The following is a 14,859-nucleotide window of genomic DNA, read 5'->3' as shown; positions in this document are numbered from 1 at the left end:
CGGAATCTGGGAGTTCCCTTTAATAAGGGGGCCCCAGATCCCGGCCCCCCACCCTATGTGAATGAGTATGGGGGTACATCGTACCCCTACCCATTCACCTGGGGGCAAAAAATAAAAAACACACTAGACAGGTTTTTAAAGTAATTTATTAGACAGTTCCGGGGGGTCTCTTTTGACTTCGGGGTCTCTTCCAACCCCTCCGCTCTCTCCGGCCTCTTCTCCCGCTTTCCAGTTCTTCTGAAGGGCTCCTCCTCTATCTTCTGCTCTTTTGCCGCTCTTTTGCTAGCAGTGGCCCAGTCTTCTTCCCTCTTCTCTTCTTCCGATGTTGACACGATGCTCTCTTCCGCTGTAATGCCGTGTGCGCAATGACTTATATAGACATGGGGCGTGGTCACCAGCGTAGGGGGTTCCCCTTAAAATCCATACCAGACCTAAGGGCCTGGTAAGCTCTTGGAGGGGAACCCATGTCGGTTTTTTATTTACAATTTGGCGTTGAGTTCCCCCTCATGATTCATACCAAATACATGTTAGCAATGCTTGTCGCTCTTTGGGAAAGGAAAAAAAAACATTTTTCCTTTCCCGATGAGCAAGCCAGCTCGGCGCTGGCTCCCGCGACAGGGCTCGCAGGTGTCAATCTCACAATAACAGCGGCGAGATCAGAGAAGCAGCCAAGAGGCCCATGGTAACTCTGGGTCCTTCCACTGGGTAGGAACTAGCCGCTACCACTTTTGAGAGAAGTGAGGAATGTGAACTTTTTGATGACTCAACAATGTGATCTTGTAATCAGTTTTTGGCTTTCTAGCCTGGCTGCTTAACATCTGAGTTCCAGCTTCACGGTTACCTGCACAATTCCCTGGATTTGTTCTTGGAGCTCTTTGGATTCCCTGGATCGTTTTGGAAATCTGCTGATTGGGCTATCCTCGATTAATTGACTCAATGTCGCTGATGTTCGAGTCCACTATTTCCGGTAAGAGTGTATACCCCTAATCTCTGGTGGTGGACACACTATCCCTGATGCTCTATATGCCTGCTGAGGCCTTTGTACCCCACTTCTGAGCAACAAATTTTCGAGGTGGGCTCCATATATGTTTACCATAGGATTGTTTCACCTTTCAGACTTTCTCACCTGTGTTTTTACTCATTATATACATGTCCTGTTTCATATTCATTATATTTGAGATTGATTTTTATCACAAAGTTTTTATTATTTACACACAATACTTGATCTATTGTTCAATGTTTATTGTTTTATATTTTTAGCGCTACATTTTTTTGCACTGAGTTTTTGTCACATTGTTATGTAGCAGCTGTTCATTTTTCTTCACTGATTGAGTTAGCGCAGTAAAATCCCCTATCAACATTTTCTGCCAGCCCCCACCCGTCCGCCAGTTCGCTCCGCCGCCCGGGGGGGAGGGCTTTTGTCCACTGATAGCGTTGAGGGGAGAAAAGGCAGAGTTGAAACTGTGGACCACCCCGCCCCTATCCAGATAGAATGTAGGGAGGCTGGGGCGGTCACTGAAAAAGAAAGTCAGCTGACACCAATCGAGTGAAGGGGAGGAGCTCTCTCCTCTGTGATTGCCAGGAGTCCCCATGAGGCAAAGGCATTCCTAGGCTGGAGGCACTGTGTAACAGAGGAGGAATCAATTGCCTTAACTAAGTAAGTGACAAATTGCCAGTGCAATCGATCCCAACCTCTACCACCTCTGCTTCTTACTGATCCCATCCCCCCACCACCGCAGCTGCCACCCTCCCCTCAACACCACCTCTGCCATCCCCCACTCAACACCACCACCGCTGCCACCCCCCCTCATCACCACCACTGCTACCCCCCTCAACACCACCACTGCTACCCCCCTCAACACCACCGCCGCTGCCACCCCCCCACAACACCACTGCTGCCACCCCCCCTCAACACTGCCGCTGCCACCCCCCTTAATACCACTGCTGCCACCCTCCTAAACACTACCACTGCCACCCCCCACAACACCACTGCTACCACCCCCCTCAACACTACCACTGCCACCCCCCTCAACACTGCCACTCCCCCCCTCAATACCACCGCCACTGTCATACCCCCTCAACACCACCTCTGCCACCCCCCCTCAGCACCACCACTGCTACCCCCCCTCAACACCACCATTGCTACCCCCCTCAACACCACCATTGCTACCCCCCCTCAACACCACCACTGCTACCCCCCTCAACACCACCGCCGCTGCCACCCCCCCTCAACACCACTGCTGCCACCCCCCCTCAACACCGCCGCTGCCACCCCCCTTAATACCACTGCTGCCACCCTCCTAAACACTACCACCCCTCAACACCACTGCTACCACCCCCCTCAACACTACCACTGCCACCCCCCTCAACACTGCCACTCCCCCCCTCAATACCACCGCCACTGTCATACCCCCTCAACACCACCTCTGCCACCCCCCCTCAACACTACGACTGCCACCACTGCCACCTCCTATCAAAACCACCCTGCCACCCCCTCAACACCACCCCTGCCACCCCCCTCAACACCACCACTGCCATCCCCGTTAATACCACCACTGCCACACCCCTCAAACTACCACTGCCACCCCCCTCAACACCACCGCTGCCACCCCCCTCAACACCACCGCTGCTACCCCCCTCAACACCACCACTACCACCCGCCCTCAACACTACCACTACCACCCCCCCTCAACGCCGCTGCTGCCACCCCCCTCAACACCACCACCGCTGCCACTGATACCACCCCCCCTCAACACCTCTCAAAAAAAAGATCAAAATCATGCTTTTTCGGGGGGGGGGGGGGGGGGGGGGTCCTTCATGATTTCTTGCATCGGGCCCTGAAGTTTCTACTTATGCCTCTGCATGAACTCTTAGCGGCAATCCCCATCCCTAATGTGAGGTAGGGATTAAGTTCAGAGAAGTGCAAAGAAGCTGATAGAGCAGAAATTAAACATTGGGAAGAGTCAGATTCTACTTGTTTTTTCCCCTGCCTGTAACTCTGTTACACGGTAGAACAGAGGCTGGAGGCAGCGTCCATCTTCAGCCGTCTTCTTTCCGGGTTCGCGGAAGGAAAATGCATGCCCCGATGATGTCATCGGCTGCATTTATAGTAAATATCTCCTAAACAGTGCACGCTTAGGAGATATTTACAGTACTTATAGGTAAGCCTTATTATAGGCTTATCTACAGGTACAAGCTATGCACGGGACTTCCTCTTTAAAAATAACCGTTTTTCAAATTTTAATGCAAGCTTTGTCTTTGGCAGGAAAAAGTAAATTCCTCAAAAAGCTTTACTGTCACTTAAAGTGTTTGTATTGCCTCTATTTTTACATTTTAGATAAAAACTGTCTAGCCTGCAGTTTTCTGTTTGTGAACTTCCTACCTACTTTATGTAGTGGTTCTGCTAGATCTGTGATTCCATTCACATGTGCTGCTAGCTTCTGTGTTCACCTATGGGTATGGCCTGATCTACTATGGATTTATATAATTTTCCCTTCTATCACTTCCTGGCACACTTCCCAGTCCACTTCCCTATAAATTGACTTACTCAGTGCAGCCCAGGTTGCTGGAGCAACTTCCTAGTTTCTCTGTGCTCCTGGTTTGCCTGCCGCTCGCCATAACTTTGGCTCATGTACTGGATTCTCTTTGGTCTCTTCCTGCCACCTGTACTATACTTGGGAAAAGTTTGGGACTTCAAATGAGGCTCATATAGACATGTCCCTCCATCCCTATTAAATGCAGAAAGGAAGAGGTTTGGTACTTTGAATGAGGTTTGTACCCAACAGTCTATGTAGTGAACAAAACCATGGTAGAAATACATATGCAAACATGTATACATATGCAGGACAATCTTTATTGAATTATCCATCAACAATTAATGACCATGTGGAACATGTTTGAGACAATTCATTGGGTCAGTTAATACAACATGATAGAGTATACAAATCAAATCAAATGCAGAACATTAATGTACATGATACAACATCAGAAGGATTGCAGCACAATAGGCTCTACGCGTTTCATGAAACACCACTTCCCCAGGAGCAGGCGCAATCCACCTGTCTACAAAAATATATTTATAAATATTATAAATATTTTGGGTGAACTTTGGTTGTCGGCGCTGTGTGTTGACAATGGGAGCCGTGCTGTGAGTAAAATACAATCAATTTTTGACCTTGCTTCTATCTGGGTGGATATTACACATATATATATATATATATATATATATATATATATATTTTTATATATATATATATATATATATATATATATATATATATATATATATATATATATATATACATGTATATATATATATATATACATGTATATATATATATATATACTTATTTATATATATATTTATATATATATTTATATATATATATATATATTTTTTTGTAGACAGATGGATTGCGCCTGCACCTGAGGAAGTAATGTTTCATGAAACATATAGAGCCTTTTGTGCTGCAATCCTTTTAATGTTTTATCATGTACATTAATGTTCTGCATTTGATTTGTATACTCTATAATGTTGTATTAACTGACCCAATGAATTGTCTTAAACATGTTCCACACAGTCATTAATTTTTGATGAATAATTTAGTGTTTAGAGTTCAGTCTCCAGTGTTGGATTTGGGCCTATCGGTGCATAGTCCAAAATCATTTGGATTCTGATTTTGGCTTCCAGGATCACCCTCAGGTCTCTCTGAGATACAAAAAGATAATCAATATGTGAGTATTTATCATGGGGTACAGAGTGGAACATATAGGTGGAGAATTCTCCATGAGTCTATTAGTTGTAGGGAATGTATAAGGTTTTTGATTTTCTTAGGTATTTTATAGGTGACTCATGACTTTCTGGACAAGGTATCTATTAAAGGGTTAAAATCCCCTGCTAGGATAAGACAGCCCGAGGCGTACCCTGGTAGCTCCCGTACTATTCTTTGGCAAAACAGTATGTGCTTTGTGTGACGTTCGCGAGCCTCCATATTTGCCTTTTATGAAAACGAATCGCCCAGCTGTATCTGTCAGGCAGTCCGAAATAACAAATGGCCTCTTTGCTCACCAAGATCGAAACACCTTTTGATTTGGCTGTATCGTTGGTAGCATGGTATGCGTCAGTGAAGTAAGAGTCTGTCAGTCTGGGTACCTGGTGAGTTTTGAAATGTGCTTCCTGAAGAAATACAAAATGAGGCTTACCTTTCTTTAGTTCCCTCAATAGAGTGGTCCAATTTTCTGGGACATTCAGTCCTTTCACGTTATGTGAAATTACCATAGGGGACCTCCCCAGTGAGGAGTACGCCATCAGGAGGTTTTAGGAGGAGTCGACTCACATCTAAGGCTGTAAGAAAAGCTCAGGAATGGTAAAAAAAAATATTCTTGTTAGGTAATATCTGCGTGTATTTAGAAGGAAGAGTTAAGATGAGTAGAAAAAAGATAGAAGAGGAAAGAAAAGAGGCGTGAGACAATAGTAAGGAAAGACTGTAGAGGTATTATTACCCTGTTTCCCCGAAAATAAGACCTAGCTTGATTGTCAGTGATGGCTGCAATATAAGCCCTACCCCCCAAATAAGCCCTACCCTGTTTCCCCGAAAATAAGCCCTACCCTGAAAATAAGACCTACAAGGACTTTAACTAGGGCTTATTTGGGGGGTAGGGCTTATATTGCAGCCATCACCGACAATCACGCTAGGTCTTATTTTCGGGGAAACAGGGTAGTACACTTTAGTAAATGAGCCCAGATACTAAAGTACCAATGAAGCGTAACTTGAAGCCATGTAATGAACCCGGATTCAAGGTCACTTTGTGGTGACGTGGGTGAGCTATAACAGCGGTGTGTATGTTCTTGATGTAAAACCAAGAAGTTATATGAAATGTAACTATATCCGATAACTATATTCTACACAGCCTATACAATTTCTGTAACTGTAAACTGTGTCATTTAAACTAAATCAACCCTGTGGGGGAACTGCAACAAACATCTTTAATCAGCCTTAGGCAGGCAAGGCAACCTTCGGTATTAGGGTGGTGGGTTATCCATTTTGTTAAGACTACTGTCCCGACTATACGGTGGATCTAGTGTCTGTTGCCGTGAATGAAGGATAAGCAGGTGTACTGAAAGTGGAGGGGAACAAACGGACAGTGAGAGCAGAAGTCTCCCTGTGGTGAGTATGTGAGTATGTGATCATCAATAAATTCCAAGTGAACAACAAGAGTAGGCTCTAACCACAGTCAAACTCAGGATCGGGCTACTGTAGATAATTTTTGGCACTAGATAGTAAGGGATCCTCTTTGGGCAGAGCTTCTGGGTTCAGTGAATGTTTCTGAAACCTATGCAATTGAGTCAGCTGTTGGTAGCCCTCTCAGCTAGGAAGGAGAGCATAACGAAGGATTGCCTCATGTGTGGACAAAAAAGGAAAGTCTGTTCTTCCATCATGAATGTAAAGTCACAAGCGATCATTGTGGGAGTGGGATGAAATTGGAGAAAATGAGCGATGTACATTTACCCATCTTCCTGGGCCCTCGAGGGAGTCGGTCTCGGATTGGGTGTTCCCATGTTGGAGTGCCCCCCCCAATTATTTTTCATTTTTTTGAGGAGTGCTTCTCTGGTGAAGGCAGGCTTCTTTCTCCCATTGGCAGGGCAAATTCCTGATACCAGTCTGGGAGGGTAATCATGTCTAGGTTCAGTGCTTCACAGAAATCCGGTAAATCAGCTGGTGTGCGAAGGGTATGCTGCTTGCCCCCATGTGTAACAATCAGTGCTAATGGAAAGCGCCACATGTATCTCATCTCTTTTTCTCTCAACATCTCCAGCAACGGGTGCAGAGCTCTGCGGTTTCTCAGGGTGATTTGCGATAAGTCTTGAAAAAGCATAATGGATTCCACATTGAAAATTATACATTCATTTCTTCTGGCCTTGAGCATTATGTCCTCCTTAAGAGGGAAAGACAGCAGATAATGTCCCTGGGGGGAGCAGTATCCGGGCCCCTTGCCCTGAGAGCTCTGTGTGCAGGTATTTCTATTTCAGTGTCTTCCTGCCTTTCCAGCAAACTGTTGAAGACTCTCTGTAGTGCTGGAATGATTTGTTCTGTGTTCACAGACTCAGGGATCACCCTCACCCTGATATTATTCCTTCTCTCCCCATTATCCAGGTCTTCTAGATGCCTGTTCATTTCTATGAAATGAGAAGAGTGGGCCACCGCAACTTTCTGCAGCTTGTAAATCGCCCTGTCTCTATGCTTTCCTGTCACCTCCACCGCTGCCAGCTTCTCTGTGAGAACCAGCAGGTTTGATTTGAGATCGGTGATGGTTGCAGAGAAGGTGGATTTTATGTCTGCTGCAAAGCCAGACATATCTGCATAGGTAAGGGGCTTTGCTGAGTGTTTATAACCCCTACCTGTGTCCTCTGCCGCAGATTGGAAGTCCTCGCTGAAGTCCTCCTCTTCCCTCTGTTTCCCTCATTTTGTTCCTGGTCATGTTGCTCCTTGTGACAGATTGCCCCTTGAATAAGTCTGATATGTTCCTGGCCAAGGTGATCGCTGTACCATGGCGGGATCTCGATTGCGGGTTCTGGTGTAGTTGTTTGCCCATTTCCAGCTTCAACCAAGTAGAGTGTCAGGCTTTAGGCTGTGCTTCTCCCCAGAGCTCAGCTAGTGTGCTTCCATCTCCACTGGGCACCAAGCCACGCCCCCTGTTGAAGGATAATTGAATAAAGATTGTCCTGAATATGTATATACTTTTGCATATTAATTTCTACCAGGATTATGTTCACTACATCGACTGTTGGGTACACACCTCATTCAAAGTCCCAAACCTCTCCCTTTTGCCATCTGTATTCTGCACACACGAGCGGTCTCCGCATTGTCATATGGGGGCCGCAGCCAGTTTCCAGTTTGCTGCAACCCTGGTGAAGAACCACGCTGGAGCTTAGACTCCCTGCCCCGGGAACCCCTAGTTGGTTTTCTACAGGAGCTCACTACCAAAAAAACCTGACAATAGTGGAGGATTAGAGATCCCACCAGGTTTTATTGCTGTCTGTTTCCCCACTGGGGAGATACCCTCTTTATTTTTGAGATTTCCTCTCACTTCCTGATGACTCTACAGGTATGTGAAAAAAAATCATGTACTTGCCTCTATCTAAAGCACTGAATGTGATTTCTCTTGGTTGCTTCGTTCCTCTTTATTTGCATGTGTCACTTCTAACAGGTTTCCTTTTTTATCTGCATTAGTCACTCCTGACAGGTTTTCCTGACACCAAGAGTTAAAAAGGTGATGGGGAGGAAAGCTCCAGTACACAACTTGTGACTGACAGCCTTGGCTCTGCATGTTCTCTATGTACTGTGAGGAGGGGCTTTGTCACTTCCCTGCAATCAGGGCTCAGAGCTGTCATCACTGAGATGTGTACAGGGGGACTTCAGCTCCCTGTCCCCTGCTTTTAAGAGCTGAGAGATCCTGTGTAAATTCTGGAATTTGAATGGCTGTAGAGAACAGATTGCTGCAGATAATTGGGTACAACTTATGTTGGATGATTTGCTTCAATTCTGTGTACCATCTAAAACTAGTCACTTCACTGAGTATATGTAAGGTTTTACAGCCACTTACATTTTTCACTTTTTTTCATGTTTAATCTAATCTAATAGGACTATTTCTAGTGCTCCCTAATATTGTGGGTGCAAAACTCAAACATTCTGCTCAAACTAAAAACCACCCTCCTTTTTGTGACCTGTGTATTAAAACCATCTATTCTGAGACTATGACGGCTTATTGAATTGCATGCATAAAAAAATAAAAAAAATGTACACATCGATTGTTACCTTTTATTGAGTTTAAAATAATACTTAAAACTATCTATCATTTCCTGATTCCTTAAACTATAAATAATTGGATTCAAAAGCGGAATTACAACAGTGTATAACACAGAGGAAAACTTGTTTATCTTCATTACGTTTTGCTGAGAAGGAACCATGTAAGTAATGCATGTTGATACACAGTACATGGAAACAGAAGCTAGATGTGAACTGCATGTGGAGAAAGTTTTTTGTCTTCCGGATCGTGAGGAAATTTTTAGGATGGTAGAAAATATGGAGACATAGCTGACTATGATCAAGACAAAAGTGATGACGCCAAGAAAGATGGTTATGAAGATTACTTCCATATCCACCAGAGATGTGTCCGAAGTAGACAGCTGCAGAAGTGGAGCTAGATCACAATAGAAATGGTCAATAGTGTTTAAACCACAGAACTGTAGGTGGTAAATCGTAATTATCAACATGAACATTACTGTAAATCCAACCCCCCAAGCCCAAGCCGCCAGATGGTTGCGAGTGTTGATGTTCATGATGGAAGAGTATCTCAGAGGGTTGCAGATGGCCAAATGCCTGTCATATGCCATAACGGTTAAAAGAAGTAATTCTACACTACCGGTTGAAGATGCCAGGTAGTATTGCATGATACAACCATAGAACGATACAAAACCTCCATTCAACCATAAAATATACAGCATGTTAGGTATGATCGTGGTGATCATAAATATTTCACAGGAAGATAGGTTGCTAAGAAAAAAGTACATGGGAGACTGGAGACTTGGACTGGCAGATATCAAGGTTATAATGAACATGTTTCCTGTTACTGTGGCCAGATAAACAATGAGGAACAAAACAAAAATAACATTTTTTATGTGTTGCAGACGCCCGAACCCCACAAGAAACATTTCCGTCACCATTGTTTTATTCTGTCCACATGTGGCCTGGTGGCAAAAAACAGTAAACATTATGTAGAAGACAAAATGTAAAATAATTATTAAGCATCTGATAATGATGACAGACACAAATGATTAGGAGGCTTGTTACAAGAAGAAAGAGAGGGAAAGATAAATTAAAGGCTTTGTTGTGTTTTCAACATTAGGTCAGTCATAATTAGTTTCCTCAATGTTCTCTCATATCTCTCACTCACCTTTAACCCTCATTCTTTTATTGATCTTCTGAAATAAGTTTAAGATGTGAATGGTAGGAGTGCTGGACTCCAGAGTTGATGAGAATCAGTGGTCCAAAATCCTAAACGTTTTGGAGGCAGCTCTCCCTTAAAAGGGATATCACCATGGGTTCCTGGAGAACAGTGTATTGGAGAGATAAGACCTCCACAACAAAAGAAGTCCAGTAGAGGGTTTTTTTGTGACATGATGCAAAAGTAGAAAAAACAATATGTTTTGAGGTTGAAAACTCCCCCTTTTCAGGGCTGAGAAACAAGAAACTATCGAATTGAACAGTGCCAATGAATGGGGAATTTTGAGCTCCTGAAACACATTGGCTTTCTACTTTTGTAACATGTTAAATAAAAGCCTCTACTTGATGTATTTGGCTATTATAGTGCTCTTTCCTTTATGGGTTACATTTTCAGCTCAAATCTCTGAATTTCTCTGTACTGCAATACCTTTTTTTTTTTTTTTTTTTTTTTTTCAGCCACTTCAGTTAACTTAATATGGAGACAACTTTCAGTTTGGTACTCATGTGTGTCTCTTACCTAGTCACATCATTGTGGCCTTGCAAACTTTCCTTCTTTTGCATTGTGCATTCCATATTTAAATAATTACAGTAATACAAATGTGTAACTTATAAGACACCCAGTTTGTGCATCGAGGCCAACCGGCCGCATAATCTCTTATTATTATCATACGTGCTTGTATATTATTACTGTTCTGTCTAATACACCATTCCCCCCCCCCCCCAATCCCCCCCCCCCCTATCGGGCCCACATAATACCGAGGTACGCCCTATATTTAACTACTGTTCTTTTTCGTTGTTCTTTCTTGGTTTCGGAACCCCAAGCCACGCCCAGCACGACACCTCTATCCGGGTGGAGAGAGGGTTGCTCTCGGCACTAAGATAGCACTGGTAAAGAGCACGGCATTGCTTGGGCCCACAAGTTCCATAATTTCACAAATGTGTTATAGTTGCCTGATCTAGTATAGAATGTCCTTTCGCTCCATACTGTAGCGTTAATGGTTTCAATCCAGGCTTCAGGGGTTGGGGGTGTCCTCGATTGCCAGGATTGTGCTATTAGCTTTCTAGCTTGGAACAAACATCTTGCTATCGCTAAATCTGTATTCCTACCCCTCGGCCCGTTGTTCACATAGCCCAACACACAGGTCTTGGGATCAGGTTCTAGGTTAACTCTGAAGGTGGTGTTGATTTTCTTTAGAATCTCGGACCAGTATCTAACTAATTTTGGGCACCTCCAGACCATGTGAATTAGATCACCTGTTCCTCTGCATCTAGGGCACTCATCGTTGGCTCTGTGACCAAACATGAATAACTTTTTTGGTGTATGATACGACCTATGCAGCAACATCAGGTGGGAGGCTTTTTGTGAGGGAGAGACCGACACCTCCGATCCAAATTCAAGAATCCTTCTCCACTGTACGTCCGTTATCTCCCCCACATCGGCCTCCCACTTGTCCCTTCCCCCTGTTGGACCTGCCTGCGTATTTATTCTCTTTGTAAGCTGGGTATATATCATTGAAATCAAGCCCTTAGTGGTCTCTGACTTAACTATTGTTTGCAATAACGGGATCCCACACCATACTAGGGGTTGTCTATTAAACTGTTTGCTCAATGCATGCCTAATCTGTAGATAGCTATAGAATACTTGGCTTGGTAATCCATACTCGTGTCTCAATTCCTCGAAAGATTTCAGAGTGTCCCCTTCGTATAGTTGAATCAGTCGATTTATCCCACACCTTTCCCACATCTTATTCTTGTCGACGGTTAGTAATTCATGCAGTCGCTTATTGTTCCACATTGGCGAGAGTTCTGAAATCCCTTTGTACCCCATTATTCTCTTGGTTGCCTGCCAGACCCTAGTGATCATTTTAAATGTGGGAATCTCCCCTTGTAGTGAATCTGCCTCCAGTGCTCCCACTAGTGAGCTGTGTGGGTTCCCCTGCAGAGTAATTTTGACATTGTTGCTTCCACCTCCCTCGGAGTCGCATCCCCCTAGTTGTTGTAGCTGGGCTGCCAAGAAATAGATAAACGGTTGGGGAACCCCCAGACCCCCCTCTGTGGCAGGGCGCTGCAGTTTTTGTAGGCCAATCCTGGCCTGACCTTTCTTCCATATTAACTCCCTGAAGAGGGATTGAATTTTTTGGAGCCACTTCACCCCGATCCAAACCGGGGAGTTGTGGAGTAGGTATAACAACTGCGGCATCCATACCATTTTTATCAAGTTGACTCTACCCGCCACAGACAGAGGGAGTCTACTCCAGGTGTCACATTTTCTCTTAAATTTTGATAAGAGGGGGACCAGGTTGTCTTTAATAAACGCACTGGGGTCCTTAGACAGGACAACACCAAGGTACTTCATCTTCCCCGTAACCTTCAGTTGGGGCAAACACGTCGAAATAGGATTGGCCGATGAGTCAACCGGCAGGAGCGATGATTTCTCCCAATTAATGGCTAGTCCGGAGAACTTTCCGAAGTCCTCCACTAGATACATCGCTTTCTCCAATGAGGTAGTCGTGTCCCCCAAGAAAAATAGGACATCGTCCGCGAAAAGCGCTATTTTCTCTTCCCCCCCTTTTCGCTGAAATCCCTGTATTTCGGGCGATGATCTCACTGCTCCCGCCAATGGCTCCATGGCCAGGACGAACAGTAAAGGAGATAGGGGGCACCCCTGCCTTGTCCCTCTTTCAAGGGGAAAATTTTCCGAATATTCGCCGTTTATCTTGAGCCTTGCCCTTGGGTGGTTATATAGGATTTTTAACCAGCTGATGAATACGGGGCCAAATCCAAACCTCTCTAGCACCCTCCATAGATATTCCCACTCCAGGCTGTCAAAAGCCTTGGCAGTGTCCAAAGACAGTATAGCTCTGGATCCTTCATTTTCTGTTGGTACCTGGAGGTTCAAATAGGCCCTTCTGATATTTGTGCTAGTGGACCGGCCGGGGATAAATCCCGATTGGTCCAGGTGCACAAGTTTTGTAATACACTTATTTAATCTGGATGCCAGCACCCTTGCAATGATCTTAACATCTGTGCATAACAATGATATCGGTCTGTACGAGGAGACTTCCAGTTGGTCTTTGCCCTCCTTTGGTATAACTACTATGTCAGCCTCCAACATTGATGGGGGCAACTTTCCGTCCTTGACCGTTTGCTCCAGCACTTTTAGAAGCTCCGGAAGCAGGACCTCCCCATATCGCCTATAGATCTCCAATGGCAGCCCGTCCGGGCCCGGAGATTTCTGGCCTGACAACTCCGATACTGCCTTTTGCAGCTCCTCCAGGGTCAGAGGGGACTCCATCTCGTCCCTATCCCTCTCCGAGAGTACGGGCAGGTTCACCCTTTCCAAGAACCCATCCATCTCGCTCTGATTCCAACCCCGACGTGACCTATACAGGTCTCTGTAGAATGTAGAGAAGGCCTCTAGGACCTCGGCGGGATCGGATGTAATCTTTCCAGCCGATGTCTTAATTGAGGAGATGGCCGGTGAGGATAGGTTGGACTTAATTAAGAGGGCAAGCGTCCGACCTACTTTCTCCCCTTCGCCGAAGTAATTTTGTTTCTGAAAAAGTCTCTTGTTCTCTACTCTTCTATTAATTACTTCTTTGTATTCTTGTTGTTTATTAAGCCAAATCTCCTGTTTTTCCGGGGTTGGGTCTAGTACATATTGTGCTTCTGATTCCATGGCTTCCCTCCTAGCCCTTACCTCCCATTCCCTTGACGTTTTCTTTGCTATAACAACCTGCTGGTGTAATAATCCCCTAAGGTATGCTTTTAAGGTGTCCCATATTACCCCTGCTGGTGCTGTACCTGAATTAAATGTTATAAACTCTTTTAGTTTGGAGGCTACTTCTGCTGGGCTACGTATCAGGTCCAACCATAGTGGGTTTAATGTCCACCTTTTTTGGCTAGATCTAGTGTTTAGATTTAGGGTCAAAGTCAGGGGTGAGTGGTCTGATATTCCCCTTGGTCCATACTCTATGTTTCCTGTTATTCGCAAAGCTTCGCTATTACCCACTGCCATATCTATACGCGACAAAGTGGAGTGTGAGCCTGAGTAACAAGAATACTGCCGGGTGTTAGGATTATAAGATCTCCACAGGTCACACCATCCAATCTCTTCGAGGAGTTGACCTAGGCGCCCCTCTGAAATCCCTCCCGCCCGTAGGGCGGGCGGGAACCGGTCCATTTTGTTATCCAGAACTGCGTTAAAGTCCCCTACCACTATTATAGGAGTATCCACCCTACTATCTATAAATTCCAACAGATCCAAGATAATCTCTGTTCTAAACGGAGGAGGGATATAGATATTTGCTATCACCATAGGTTTGTTCTCCACAACGCAGCTCAGGAAGATATAACGTCCCAAAGTGTCTATCTTGGCTTCCCTGCAGAAAAATAAAATACCTCTCTTAACCAGAATACTCACCCCTCTTGAGTAAGAGGTATGGACTGAGTGGTACTGTTCTTGGAATCTATTACTCTGAATTTGTAATTTAGTTTCATTAGTAAGGTGAGTTTCCTGCAAGCAAGCCAATTCAACACCATAAGCTTCCATCACCGAGAACACCGCTGCCTTTTTGGCAGGGTCACCCATACCCCTGATGTTCCATGAGCCTATTTTTAGGGTTTTAGTAGGCATCTAGCAAAGTTAGAAAAAGAAAAAAAAAAAAAAAAAAAACGAAAAAAACAACAACAACAAAGAAGAAAAAGAAAAAAGGAAAAGGCAATTCACTCGTGCGTTTGTGTCTACAAGTCTTGACGTCATCTCTGTGATTGTAACAAACAAGAAAGTGAAAAGGGGGAGGGGGGAGGGGTCCCCGCGTCCAGGGACCACCCCCCCGCCCCTTGTATTATTTAA

Source organism: Aquarana catesbeiana, linkage group LG03 (assembly GCF_042186555.1).
Source record: "Aquarana catesbeiana isolate 2022-GZ linkage group LG03, ASM4218655v1, whole genome shotgun sequence".
NCBI classification, from domain to species: domain Eukaryota; kingdom Metazoa; phylum Chordata; class Amphibia; order Anura; family Ranidae; genus Aquarana; species Aquarana catesbeiana.
Note: the sequence above shows the minus strand (reverse complement) of the source record.